Source organism: Aethina tumida, chromosome 3, assembly GCF_024364675.1.
Source record: "Aethina tumida isolate Nest 87 chromosome 3, icAetTumi1.1, whole genome shotgun sequence".
NCBI classification, from domain to species: Eukaryota; Metazoa; Arthropoda; class Insecta; order Coleoptera; family Nitidulidae; genus Aethina; species Aethina tumida.
This window is the reverse complement of record NC_065437.1, coordinates 34,347,901-34,363,371: the sequence shown is the minus strand read 5'-3', so window position 1 is coordinate 34,363,371 and position 15,471 is coordinate 34,347,901. Positions and strand designations below refer to the sequence as shown.

Genomic DNA, 15,471 nt, shown 5'->3' with positions numbered 1-15,471 from the left:
TATACTATCATTAATGATCTCCCATTGTGTACTGGCTTCAAACCACCATCTTTTGCAGATGACAAATTTGTACTTTGTTATTGATATAAACTTCAATCAACAGATATTTTCTTATAGTTTGTCTTCAATTAACTCTAATCTTCAGTTAAAATCTTGTTAAGGAACTTTTTCTGATTTGCAGTTTTCAACTAACATATAATAGCAAGATCATATAAATAACCTATGGCCAAAATTGTTCAAATCTTTAACATTTTGTTTTGGAACAATTCTGAAAAAGACTAAATAGATATTACTAATTCAGAAAAATTATGACATTTTTGATACTAATTAACGACTATAAAGATTAATTCACTCAAATGGTTCTTTAGAAGTTTATAGAGAATTAAAGGGGACATAAATCTAAAATTTTCATAGCTGATATATTGTGAAAATTATAGGAAAAAATTAAATATCTGAAAAACAAATGAAAATACGAAATGTAGAGCTAGAGCCGCAAAATTTCAGTATATCTTTTTCTTCTAAAATTTTGATTGCTAATATATTGTAAAAAGTGTAGGAAAAAATAAATATCTCAAAAATAAATTAAAATACGAAATCTATAGCTAGGGCCGCAGAATTTCAGTATGTCTCTTTCTTCTAAACCTTTGCTGATTTATCCTAAATTTCATTCTTTCAGTGTGGCTTATACAGGTCTCTGAATTTTATCCCAGTCTATTTTATTGTTTTATATATCTTTAGTTTTTCAGGATTAGATAAAAACAAAATGCCTTATCTAAAATACTATTTCATATAACCATACATTCTCAAATAACAATGTTTTTTATATCATGTTATTTCATATTGGAAATGAAGACTAGAATTAATTGGGAATTATAAGAAAAATTTAACTTCCCTCAATAGAGGTTTATTTATTTTCAAATAATTCAAACATTTTACATAAATCTATATCCAATTAGTTGAAGTTTTTTTAATAAAAATTATAGAAAGTTTTCACTGGATCTTCAGATGTAGGATTTTTGTTTATACATATGTTCCATATAACTAAGATAAACTATCAAATTTTCATAATTAACTATAATTTTATTTAGGCATAGATGACTCTGAGTAATTTGGACTGCAAGTTATTTATATGATCAAGTCAATTTAGAATAGTATTAATCTCCGATTTGTATGTGAAAGGGATAAAACTGAATTTTAATTGAAGACTGAAGTTAAATTGGACATAAACTATAATATAAGTAAGAAGTATCTCAATAGAGACAATCCTATTATTTTGAAATCATTCAAACATTCTACTTGTAGTGTATGTATAACAAAAAAAACTAGGTGATACCGTTCATGAGCATAATTCCAGAATAACCATCTAAGACGAGAAAACATCATTATTAAAATAGTTATTATATTTTACATAACAATTTTAAGGAAATGGAAAGTACCACAGCATTTTTTAAAAAATAAAGGCAGTTTTTAATCCACAATGTATTTTATATTATAAATAAATTTTTATCATATAATTTTTAATATAACCCGCATATTTTAATGATAAGTGTAGTAATCATGCATTTGATGTTAAGTTATATTGCATTCAACAGCAGTATTTGTTTTAAATAAAGCTATCTATGTATCTATTTATACGTCAAAATCATTTGTGTCTGCTTTTGACGTCGCCTCTAACAGTCTGAATAAAATAATATAACAGCAGACCGGATTGTAATCATGAAGCGATTAATGTCGTCCATAAAAGTGAAAGAAAATCGATTTTTTCCTAAACTCCAGATGTAGCAAATAGTGAGAGGCGACGATTGGCTTGCGGTGCAACTTCATAAATATTGAAAGGTCGCAAACATTGTTGCAACCGGCAAAGTACTTACATATCGAATCCGTTGACATGCATCCGTTTTGCCTTTTTAAAACGCCCGGAGTATTTGCACGGTACGATAATCGTTATTACTTCTTTGACTCGTATTGCACGTTGAATAAATAATTTTTTTTTAAATAATAATGGACGATAATGTGCCATTTTAAATGCAAATTGCAATTCCGGGCTGTGTACGGTTGGGACGTTCTCTTGAGCCAGCTGTTGAACTATCAACCCCGGCATCGATTTAATTTGATGTTTCGACGGGTTTCAAGGTGCGTTTGTCCAGGTGCTGGCTATAAAATATCGCTGCCTCGATTTCTTAACAAATGAACTAAATATTATTTCAACGGAAATATTGGGTACCAGAAAAAATATACTTTTGTGCTTCATGGTTCATTTGAATAAATTTTTATATTATATTTTAATATTTTTACTGTATTTAAAACATTTTCAGGGTAAAGATGATGTATTCATGTGCTATAATTCGTGCAAATTGCATACAAAAGCAAGTGAAGGGATAAGTTGCACTGCATTCGGAGAAGATGTAAATGAAGTCGCATGGTTTCAGTTTTCTCGGTTAAAAATGGCAATTAACGCCTTGAAGATTAACAACGTCAAGATCGATCTGAAACTTGCACTAAAGAAGAAATTAAGCAATATCTTGTATAAAATTTTCGTACATGTTGGGAAATGGGCCAGTCATTAAATTGCGATGATTCGACCATTACAAATAGGTATCATGCAATGAATCTCAACAAAATGGTACACAAAAATTATGTGAAGAGTTTTTTATAATAGTGTTAAATACGACAATAGTAGTTTACGACAATTCTTAATGGTCTTAAACCAAGAGAGATTGTTTAATTACATACTTCTCGAAAATTGACCAAATTCATGAAAAACAATAAAAAATACTAGTTCTAATTGTACAATTAGAGATTTGAAAAAAGTTTCAAAATTATAAATAGTCCAGATATTCCTCTATGTGATGATTATTAATTTTTGTCAGTATCCATGTTTTTAAGTAATAACTGATTTAAAAAGAAAGTCATAACTAAAGCTGCTGAAACTTATTTATATGATAATACCATAAAATCTATAAAATGTACCTTACTAGATATTCAAATGTAAGATTTTCATAATAAATTGTAAATATTTTTAGGCATATATCAAGTTATTTATATGATCACTCCGTTTCATATTAGTTTTTTAGTTGTGACTCTCAAAATTACATGTTCCCCAATAAGATAGAATTTTGCCAAAAGACTGGAGGTTAATGAAGATAAACTATAAAGAAACAATTATGCCTCAAGAGAGACATGTTTATTATTTTCAAATTATTCAAATAAATATTGCTGGAAAATTGAGCAAGCTGACAACAAACTTACTCAAAGATGAACAAGTAATAGAAAAGGCGTTCTGCTTCTACGTAATACCAGATGTCGAATTAGAGGCTCAAAAGAAATTTCAAAATATTAAACGAAAAGTTCCATCCAATTCACAATATAATCCAGATATTTCTCCATGTGATTATGATTAATTTTTGTACGTAATAAAAGGAGATTAGACTTTGATGTTTTCTCTAGTTTCAAGAACTGGTACCACAGAGTACTTTTACATAATGTTACGTTTGTAAAATTTCGAACGACCTAGACCGAATGAATTCCCACTTAAGATCCGGTGTGTATTTTTAGCCAAAATTATCTTGTTAATGTCGAAACTAATACGAAAATACCTGTTGTGTTACGTATAAAAAAACCTCAACTTTGACATTTCTATTTGGTACATAAATAATTCAACAACCTGTTAAAATTTCCTTAAATCCGAAAAAGGAAAAATAAAAAAAGGAGACATATTTGAGATATCCGTAACAACCGTTATTATGTACAGAAATAGCCATCCGGGCTTTAACTGTAATGATTGTGCCTTAACGCTTTTTACGGATGATTGAAAAACGGACCACCCAAGTAGGTGGGCTCCAAAAACAACGTGAAAAAGAACACTGAGATTGAGCCCCCAACAACGCAATGTCCAAACAATAAACCATTAGATTAACAAGACGTATGATTACATTCTGCAAGCCGACGCTTACCTTTGGTGATGGTGGCCCGTAATTAATGGAAACTGTTAAACGGACATGGGGAATTGAACGTGCCAGTGCTGTGTGCTTGGGCCATAAATAAAGTAAATAGACGGCTGGGGAGTAATAATTTCGTGTTTGTTCGTATACAATCAGCAAGTGTTATATTTTATATCCTTGGGCGAGGTGACTGAACAACAAAAACTCTTTCGATTACGCTTCAGATCTGGTGAATAAATATATTATGATGGTATGCCAATAAAATCGCACCACGAATACTTTGGCCAAGTCCAAGAGAAACTAGTTATTAAGCAAAAAATAATCATAAAATACATATTTAATCATTCGGGTCTTATTAATTTTAAACAGTAAATAATTCAATTTGAACGAATTTATATTGGATGAATTTCCAAAGGAGATTGCCAATTTCCTGCACAATCTCCGGTATCAAATTTAATTTTCAAATGCTCTATAAAGTGTGTTCAATTTAAGATGAAATTCCCCCCACATTTTTATTTTATAATTGAACTTTAATGTATAGTAAATTGGAAAAACGGTTATATTGAAATCACTGTATTTCATAAAAATTGTTTTCTATAACAATTTTGATGAAATCAAGTACGTACACATCATTGAATTTTGCTCTCTAAAATGGGTGAACATTGAAGGGTTACATAGTTACAACCTTAAAGATAGATTTTAATCAAAATGTACTTAAAACTTGTTAAAAATAAATTGTGGAATACATGTAAATTTTTATTTATTAATAGATTTTACCGATTTTAAGGTGCCACAATTACCTTGTAAATATTTTATGTTATTCTGTTTTTTATTTGTTTGTATGTGTTTAAACAGATCATAGTAATTAATTTTTTTGATTTGATTTTTGTTTAAGTTTTTATAATGAAATATTTATATAATTAAATACACCCATAATATTTTTATTCAGAACTAGACTTTTATGAATAATACCTCAAATATTTGAGTGTAAAAAATTCTAGGCAATGCGATATGTAACTATCAGTTGACCGGAAGAAATAATTTAAAATAATTATTTTGGAGCATAATGATAGCTTATAGGAAAAAAATAAGAGCTATATCTGTTTACAAGAACCTTAAAAAAACGAGATTACTTTCTTAATTTTGATTTTTAACCATGTTACGATAACGATAAAAAAATCAAACTTTTTTTTTTGAATTCCTCATTCAATTTTCAATGAGTTGCATGAATTTTTTAACACATCGAAAAAACTTTATTTCTAACTATAATGATTAAATCAGTATAAAATATTATTGTTTATATAATTCATCTACGTTTTTTGAGAATATAAAGCTTCCTTTAACTTTGAAGTTATGTATTTTATCATTTCAAGAGTTAAATCATAAAAAGAAATCGATTATTGAGCAAAAAATCTATTTTTTTCAATGTGACGTACCGTTTTAAAAAATTCCCGAAGTATTTTCTGATGTATTCAGAAACGGTAACAAAATGTCCAAAATTTCCTGAAATTATTGCTTTTTTATAACTTTTTACTACAAAAAATGAAATAATAGAGGTCAGTGGTGATACAGAAAACTTTAATATCATGACTAGAATTTTATATTGTGTCTCTTTTGAGCTATTATTAATAAAAATTTAATTATTAATAAAGAAATTATGGTTGTATTTGATTATATAGGTATTTCAAAATAAACAAAAAATCAGCAAATTTCGGTTAAATATGGTTATTTACGAACTGTTTAATTACATACAAATAAATAAAAGATAACATAAAAACAGAATAACATAACGAGTAAGGTATTAATAACAAATAATATTTACGTTAAGTTTTATACATAATTCCAATACATTCCAAATCTGCATCGTTTTATTGTCTATCGTATGAGCTATTTATTCATAAAATATGAGTTATAAATATAAAAAATGCAATATTACATTACAAGCTTACATAAAAACTGTCATTTTATAATATGAATACTACGATGCGTTTAATGACACATAAATAAATAAAAGACCACAACAACGAATAAGATGTTAATAACAAATAAAATTTGCCAAATTTTATACTTAATTGTGGTATCTTAGAAAGCTGCATTATTAGAATGGGTAAATAGAATAATAATAGAAAAAAATTATGCATGCAAATCCAGTTGTAAATAAAAAATACTAAAGTATTTAATTGTACTCGTTTTTCATAATAATAACTTGCATAAAAATTGTCAAATCATTATAAAATGACATTACTTAATCTACGATCTGTTTAATCAGATACAAGTAAATAAAATACCAGAATAACACAATGAGTAAGGTGTTAATAACAAATAATATTTACAAGGTTTTATGCTTAATTGTGGTACTCGAAGGTACCTTCGAAAGCCGCATGGTTGAATTAGTAGGGTAACGCTGAAAGTAATTTCTGTGCCATGCCTAGCATTTTTTATTAACCATTTTTTGAGGTATTAATCATTAAAATCTAGTTAGTTATAAAAAACTTGCGGTTGTATTTAATTATACAGGTCGAAAACTTACACAAATCATGATAAAATAAGATAACGATCACACACAAATAAATACAAAAACTGAATAAAATAACAAATAAGGTGTTAACAACAAATAAGATTTACAAGGTTTTTATGTTTAATTGTGGTACTTTCGAAAGCTACATTGTTTGAAATAAGTAATTTAAAATTACAGATAATGGCTTATTAACTGAAATGTTCGTATCTTTTGGCGATTAATGACTTGACACTCCTAAATAAATGGGAGCAGTTTAATTGCTGTTTCATAAACAACGAAATATCTCAATTTAGCAAGCGCATCCGTTAGCAATTTAGAAAAGCCTTTTTTTAAAATCACTTTAGATCTGTGAAGAAATTTTATACTTAAAAAAACGATGAGTAACTCCATTTTAAGCAAAAAAAAAAATTGTTCATTTCGTACATGTTGAATGGCTGAACATTTCTGAAAACCCGACGAATATGATGTAAATTAGCGTTGCATAAAGGAAGAGAAAGTCGAAGCGTAAACGTCTGGCACATAATGCGGCATTTTTAAATAACTAATAGATATCTTTTAATCTTCCAGTCGGTTTCTTCGTGTAACAAACTGCACCGGTGCAGTGAACTTACGGGCGAGCCAAAACGCGAAAATATTAACGGCTCGAAACTTGCACGGAAGAGTAACCTTGTAGGCTGTGCAATTGAATTAATTTGCATGCCTCAATCCGATCACCCCTTGATGTGGAACCAAAGGTCAACGGTACGGTGGGTAAAGGACGTCTAACGGTCTTCCAAACGGATAAAAAAAAACATTGTGTGCGAGTCGCAAAATTTCGCAGTTAATCCGAACCTTTTAAGGCGCACATAAAGTCGTTACCGATTTTCGGTCGAATTTTTAAGGTCGAATGTTAATTATTCGCGTTCTTGAACTTTTGCGTAGATGGTCGCAAATGCTTCGGAATTTTTAATTAATTAGACACGGCGAATTTTATTTATATCACTCCCGTGTCGTGTTCGACACTTAATTGTGATGGGAGAAATTTGCAATTAACGTTTAACAGTTTTGTGCAACAGTTACGAATTCTAAACTTACGTCTGCAATTACGAAAATAATGGATTGTTACCTTAGTATTCGTGTTTTTCGATCGCTTGGTTTACAAGCTTTGGATTGTTTAATTGGCAACAAGTTACCTTGGCGAAATCGTTATTAATTTAATAAATAAATGCATCGGTGATTAGTTGCAAAGCGGCAAAAAGGTTAGCGATCGTTGTGAGATATAGATTTTAAAGCGAGAATAAAACTGAAACCGGAATGACCCCGATCAACTGTAATTTAGTCATATTCTCGTGTGCGAGAGGCATTCAGAACGGCTTTATCAGTTAGGTTAGGCGCTAATCGCAGGAATGTGGCTGTCCTGTAACCGAGATATCTTGTAGCCTGTAGGTAGTTTGGGTGCAGCCCACACTAATGCATTCTAGATATACTCGGTTTGCTCATATTCAACTATATCTGCATGATTACGTTTATTTAATTTATATTAATGTAATGGTTCAGTTACTCGAATAATTGCATAAAATTTTCATATATTATTTATGTGTTGCCGTCGCTGCAACTGTAAAACTTCGTATCCACAGTTATATCTATTTAATACGAGATGCAGATTAATTAAACAACTACCAAAGGCATCTTTTAATGCATTTCTAATTTTGTTTGTGTTTATAAATATAAATCAGAAACAATATTAAAATTGGATGTGTGGTTAATTATAAATTAAATAATATTGTTTGAAACAAAGTATGCATAAAATCGTTTTTTGTATCACACTGTCGATTCGAACAATGCAGCTTTCAAAGGTATCTCACTTAAGTGTTATTATTAATATTTACAATTAACGTCTTACTATTTGTTTGTGTGCTATTAAACAAATAGTTGTTTTTATTAATAATGTTTGAAAAGATAGACAAAAAAATTCTTGCACATAACAAAGTTAGTTTTCTGCAGCATCACTTATCTTTACTATTTCATTTTGTAGAGAAAATCACACAAAATCATTAAATTTCATATCCTTCAAAATCAGTGTATATGAAATTTCAGAAAAAAACATTGCAGCTTAATGAGTCTGTGGCAAAATTAAAAATCTTAATTTTAAATTATTACTTCTTACCACCTAAGTTTTCGAAGAAATTATACAAAAATAATTAGATAGTGTCTGTCTTAACGTATTAATTTTTTTAAACCAGTTTAGTGCTAAAATTAAAAATCTTAATTATAAATTATAATTTCTTATCGCCTAAGTTCTCGAAGAAATTATCCAAAATATCTAAAACTATAAGATAAGTCGTCTTAACGTATTAATTTTTGAAATAAATACTATTTGTTATTAACACCTTACTCGTTATGCTTTTTGTTCTTTTACTTGTTAACATGAGATTTAAGTAGTAAAGTAATAGTACTCAATTAAATAATCATTTATCATAATTAGACAAATCCTTTTTATCATGAAATACCAGTATAATTAAATCAGGCGTAATTTATTATTCATAATCAGAATAATTAATAATAATAACAAATAACTCAAAAGTTAGACAATAAAAAGCCAAAATATAAACATAAATATTATGTTATAACATCCTATGAAGGTACTAATATTAAGAATATTCTAAACAATGAATAAAATTTGTTTTCTGTATCACCTTACCGATTACCAAAAGTAAAAAATTGAGTATAAAATTTGGTAAATATTATTTTTTATTAACACCTTATGCGTTATATGCTATTCAGGTCTTTTATTTATTTTGATTAGTTTGAATTTTGATTAATTATTTTTGATTAAACAGATCGTAGACTAAATATGGCCTATTTATATTTATATATTAAATATATATTTTACGACTATAATTTCTTTTTTTAATAATTAAAATAATTCTTCTAACACTGCATCTTTCGAAGGTACCATAAACGAGGCGTAAAACCTTTTAAATATTGTTTGTTATTAACATCTCATTTGTTACGTTATTTTGTTTTTTATTTGATTCTATGTGTCAAGTAATTATATTTTATTACGTTCTGACAATTTTTGTGAAATGTAATGTAAATTAAAACTTTCTTTATATGAAGTAAATTGTTACAACGTTTACTAATTAACTTATTATTACAATAACATTTTTAAATGCGATAAATTTAAAATCACATAAAAATTGACAATTGTTTATCATGAAATGCCTGTAAAATTAAATACGTCCGTAATTTTTTATTAATGTCTAGATTTTTATGACGCATAGGTTAAAAATTATACAATAAAAATAGCAAAATGCAGCTTTCGAAGGTACCACACAATTATGTAAATAAACCTTGTAAATATTATTTGTTATTTAACACCTTACTCGTCAAGTTATCGTGATTAAACAGATAGTAAATTGATAAAACCTTACTTCGTATATATTTTGTTTTTTGTTGTTTTCATGTAGATTTAGTGTAGTGTAATTTATCATTAAATAATTATATAATTAAATTCGCAAATGATTTTTTTATTTGTAACCAGATTTTGATAAACATTGTTTAATGTTATAACTAAAAAATGTCATTAGAATACGAACAAAAATTTGAAAAAAATTCCTCAATTGTGGATCCTTTCAAAGAATAATATTACATATTAATGAGTTTATGGCAGAATTAATAATCACAATTTCCTAATAAATTATTTATTTTATTCAACTGAATCACGTAATAAAATATCAATAATATGAAAACATCTGAGGATGCCAAATAGTAGGAACGCATTAGTAGTACAAGCAATAACTTGTGCTTGTTAAAAAATATTTAAAAGTGCATAACTGAGTGAGTGGTGAATAAAGAATATCATACAAAATTGATTTTGTTTTTTTTTAACTGTAAGAATTAAACTGTTTGTTTTGAGAACTAATACTTTAATTCGCTAAATATGATATACTGTGTTTTTGACGTTTTATTCCATGATTCATTTGATCAAAAGAACAAATTCAATAAAAATGTGATGTGATGTGATTTTTAATTCAGACGTAGACTGTTAGTATTCAGTATTTTTCATAAAAATTGGGTATTTTTGAATTGATACAAAATTTGGAAAGATATAAAAATTCCGACGAAATAATTTTTATCAAAACTAGGTAGTGAATTTTCAAAAAATATGCCAAAATCTGGCACCACGATCCAGCCGCATCGAAGAGGTCCGGCCCTGTTAAAATCGGATGCGCGTTTCGGCCGTCGAACGGACATGCACTTACCCAAACCTGCGGCCCGGGTCCTTTAACGCCGCACTTAAGGTCAAGGCCCTTGGTCACGTGGTCGGTGCCAAGGTCACTCGGCGAATCAGGTACAACGGCTCCGGGAGGACAGAGAAGCGGCGGCCGGGAGGAAGAGGCGCGAGGTGCAGGCCGGGGGGCCCGCGAAATTCCTGACGCGAAGCCGAGAGAATACCCACGTGGAACGGACAGAGGGACACACAGAGCGAAAAAGAAAGAGAGAGAGAGGAACGGCGGACACGGCACAGTCCGAACACGGGGCACACACGCGAAATCCTCGAGAGAGCGGTCCGCGGACGAGTGTCTCTGGCGCGGCGGACGAGGCTTACGCGGAAACTGAACGGCATTCGTCTGTGATATTTATAAGAGCAGGAATCGAACTGAGAGCCGGGCAGGAGAAGGCGAGCCGTATCAAACTTGGCTAACTGTCCGACACAGGCCAAGAAAGAACCCGGCTCCGCACTGTTGTCAGATCTAGCCGATATGGATCTCCTTCCTGCGGACCGATACGCTCTCCACCGACTACTTTACTTTTCACATTCTACCTCGCGGGACGTCCGACCAATTTATCATTATTATTATTATTATTATTATTTGCTTCGTTTATTTATATTGTTTCACTCATTTAAAAATTTGTAATTTTTTTCATCAAACCTCGCATCCACCATTTTTTCCGTTTCAAATTGGTTGATGAACATAGAATTGTGCACAAATTTTGTGACATCAATTAGTTATACATTGACATTATTTTACTTAACAATTAATAATTTTTTTCTTTAATACATTTTAGATAGTTTAAATTAGGAAAAGTTATTTTTTAAAGTTATGGTTCCTTAAAGCAAAATATGATTGTTGCAACAAAATGATTGCTCACTATGCATAAATATAAAGTACCTTAATATACTATAGTATATACTGATCGTGATCCATTAGGACAATTTCTACTGATCTTCCTCAAATCATTTGTTGAAAAATTAAATAAAAAATGGTGATAATTTGATTTCAAAACTTTAACAATTTTAACCTCATTTGAGCATATTTAATAAGAAAAAGACCTCATACAGTGTTACTTTGTAATTAACATATAATAATATTACTTTAATTAAAAAACATTTGAATTTCAATCTTGATAAAGTTAACCATTTGCTAAATAGTTATTTGAACTATCTATATTAAAAAACTAAATTTTTTGTATCGTATTTTGAGAAATTTAATGTTGAAAAATTTGTGATTATTTATTAAAAAAATATTATTTAACAAGTATCCAGAAAATGTGCAGAATGTGATGTTCTAAAGATGAAGTTTATTTACCCTAATATGGAGTATTTCCACCACGTGCGTTAATGACCTTTTGACAACGTCGCTTCACACTTAAAATGCTCTTATGACATCCTGATCAATGCCCTCCCAAATTTCTATGATCTTTTCCTTTAGTTGGTTTAAAGTGTTTTGTGGTGGTTAATGTGCTCTTATTTGTCTTCCCATATGTTCTCATAGATGTTCTTTGGGATTTAAGTCCAGATTTCAAGCTGGTCAGTTTATTAGCGTAATATTTACCTCATCAAGGTAGTGTCTGACAATTCTCGCCACTCATCATTTCCACAAGGTACTCTCGAGATAAATTCAATCGATATGCTGCAGTCAATAAGTGACCTGTTATAACACTGTATGAGGTTATATTATCTCTCGTTAGTCTTTTCCTTATGGTGTCCTGGCTTTTTTTACATTATAAGTTAATGAAAAGTGTTGCTGTGGTAAGATTATAAACCTTTGTCTAAGGGCTTGGATTTTTAAATATTGGCCTTGTTGTGGTGAAGTGAAAAATTTATTAACATTTTTGATTCACGTAATTAGCACAAATCTTTCCCAAAACATTTGCATCTTTTGAACAATTCTTGAGATTTTTAAAAATTTCAACCCCACATTAGTAAATCTATTAAAAACATTATATATAAAATATAATATTAAAAATTGTTTAATATAAAAAAACACATTTTTATTTTAAACAATCATAAATTATCAGAAAAAAATTAACTATTTTTCATTTGATAGATAATCTATTTTAAAGAGGAAAATTTTGAATTAAATAAATTTATAACGCATTTTGAGAAATTTAATATGAAATAATTTGTATTTATTCTATGATCTTGTTCCCTTAAGGCTGAAGAACAAACATTTTAAATATTTCTGAAATTATTAACATTATATATAGAAATTAATCGAAAGATTTTCTTGTTTCTTAATTGTGTATCTAAAAATATATAATTTATTAGTTTATATAAAAAAGTTATTAACCAACCAATCACATTAACATAATTTCTATAAATCTTTCTCAAAATATTTGTAGGAAGATGTAAAAATATGACATAATATCTTTTGAACAATGTTTCAAATTTCTACAAATTCCAGGTCATTAAATCAAAAAAAAAAAAATAGAGATAATTTTACCTCAAACACATTAAAATTTTGCACAATTACAATACATCAAATGAAAAATATCTTTTAGTTTTAAATAATCATATATCATTTAAAAAAATAGTGATTTGTATAGAGATACAAAAAAATTGACATGAAATATTTTGAACAATGTTTGAGTCCAAAATTTCAATCCCATATTAAACAATTCGAATAAGAAAAAATTAGGTCATTTGATATGGTTAAATAACAAAATTAATTTTACTTCAAACATATAAATTTTGCACAATTATAAATTATTTGAAAAAAAATGAACTATTTGGCATTTGTTCATTTTGATATTCTCTCTGAAAGTGTGTACTTTAAGTTGGAGAAAATTTGTAAAAAATTGACAAATTCTTTAAAAAGGAAAATATGTGGACATGAAAATTTTGTATTAAATAAAAATACAACACAAATTGAGAAATTTAATAAAAAATAATTTGTATTTCTTGTTTATTAAAATATTATAATAAAACACGTATCCAGAAAATTACTACGTGTATCTTGTTCCCTTAGGGCTGAAGAACATAAATTTTAAATATCTCTGAAATTATTAACATTATCTATAGAAATTAATCGAAAAACTTTCTTGTTTCTTAATTGAGTATCTAAAAAAATTATATAATTTATTATTTAATATAAAAAAGTTATTAACCATTTTTATTAGCATAAGTTCTACCAATTTTTCTTAAAATATTTCTAAAAAGATGTAAAAAATTGATATAATATCTTTTGAACAATGTTTCTAAAAATTCCATATCAGCAAATCTAATAAGAAAAAAAAAATAGAGGTCATTTGATATTGTTAAATAATAAAATTAATTTTTTTGGCATTTGATATTCTTTCTGAAAGTGTCTACTTTAAGGTGGAGAAATAAATTTTAATATAAAAAATTGACCAATTCTTTAGAATGAAAAAGATGTAGACAAGAAAATTTGTTTTTTCGACCGGAAAAATACGTGTATAATGAAACTGCATATGGAAACAGCACATCAAGTTTGCAATAGAAGTGTGCTCTCAAACTTACAACGTGTCACACGGACTCAACGTTGATTTTCATGGAGGCAAGTGCAAAGTGTCGCATTTATTTACAACCCCATTACGGCAGCACCGTGATTCATGGCGCCATAAAACCTCTAGTCTCCAACATTTCGGACCCTCGCACATCGACATTTCCAAGAAGCGCAATCAATTACAATTGACGCCTTGCCTTGTATACGAGTCAGAACAAAGTTACACAAATATTTTCTTCTGGTACCCCACGAATTATGCATTCATTTGATTTTCCCGTTCGATTGCGTCGAACTTTTGCCGAAGTGTCGAAAACAACGAGAAACCGAATGGAATGCCGGTCGGCCTTTTACAGCGTGCCTGACGGCCATCGAGGCGGCTTTGGGAAAGTGCCGCGGGCTGTCGCGCTGCACAAGCCCATGTGGCCGGGTTATGTCTTTGGTGGCCGCAAAGAGGGACAATATCAGTAATATTCGTGTTTCTAGACGTCGGGCATGTCGCGAAATCGACCGGTGGACACGCATCAACACGCCACTGGACGTCGCCGCACTCTTCGTCGACGACGTTGTCCGGTGAAACACAAAATCTCGGCGAAAAATCCTTCGCACTTGCCCCATCGGTTAGAGTTAAAATTCAACATTATCGTCGTTCCTGCGACATCCAAAATTGTAATTAATTGAAACACTGCGAGTAATTATAAGATTATGTAGAAACAGTCGAATGAAAATGGAATTTGGAAATATTTACAGAATGTATGCTATACTCGTATATACCACATATTTTGGTTATTAGACTGTTGAGGGCGAAACCTGCGCTATAATAGAAAATATGTTTTAGATGTAATTATATTTTGTAGTTTTTTTTTTTTTTTTGGAAGAAAAAATAATTCAATAAAATTTAAAATATTATCAAAAGCTGGGGCTTTTTAAAATCTAATAAAATTCCTCAACATTTTTGATACTACCGAAATTAACTTTAAAATATCATTATTTTATGACAACCATAAAATTATTATTGATTAGAAATGTTGACAATCTCATGATTCTGAGAGTTTATTGGTTTAATTTTTTATGAACCATATTTATTAATATTTATTTTTTTTTGCTAAAATTAATAAAAAAAAATCTTATTTTTTGCTTTCTTCACTATTAAATGATGAACTTTATAACATTTATTAAAATTTACTCAAAATATTTGGTATGACATGATATGACAACCATAAATTATTATTTCTAATGAGCTATATTTATTAGCACTGATTCTCTCGTCTTATTTAACATT

General features: G+C 29.0%; 1 protein-coding gene across 2 annotated transcripts in view; it reads right to left on the bottom strand.

The window, feature by feature from the left end:
- LOC109602247 (nuclear hormone receptor FTZ-F1 beta) overlaps nucleotides 1–15,471 on the bottom strand; it is a 32,999-nt gene that overhangs the window by 14,222 nt on the left and 3,306 nt on the right. The window contains exon 1 of one of the 2 annotated variants that reach the window (XM_049965156.1): nucleotides 10,704–11,055. The exons of the other annotated variant lie outside the window; for it this stretch is intronic. The gene's annotated coding sequence lies outside the window, so the exon portion shown is untranslated. Of the gene's footprint in view, nucleotides 1–10,703; nucleotides 11,056–15,471 lie in introns of those variants that run through there. 2 annotated transcript variants of the gene reach the window in all.